Raw genomic sequence first — 290 nt, forward strand, 5'->3', positions numbered from 1 at the left:
TCCGCCGGCTGCTTTGCTGCCTCTCCCGTCACTGACGGAGGCTGTTCCGCTCCAGCTCTCCCGGATTAACCGGCATTAGTCGCTGATGGAATAAAAGCAGCGAGCAGAGCTGTTCTACGCAGGGGAGCGAGCAAAGGGAGTGGGAGAACAAAAGCTGCTGCTCCCACATCAGCCCTGCTGTGGGATGGGGAAGCGCAGCTCCGTGCGGAGCCGTGGGGGGCTGGAACAGCGCCGCAGCAGCTCCTGCATGACTCCAGGACGTGGCTCAGCAGCATGCCGGCTGCCCTGCA

Source organism: Pterocles gutturalis, unplaced genomic scaffold, assembly GCF_000699245.1.
Source record: "Pterocles gutturalis isolate BGI_N339 unplaced genomic scaffold, ASM69924v1 scaffold20974, whole genome shotgun sequence".
NCBI classification, from domain to species: Eukaryota; Metazoa; Chordata; class Aves; order Pterocliformes; family Pteroclidae; genus Pterocles; species Pterocles gutturalis.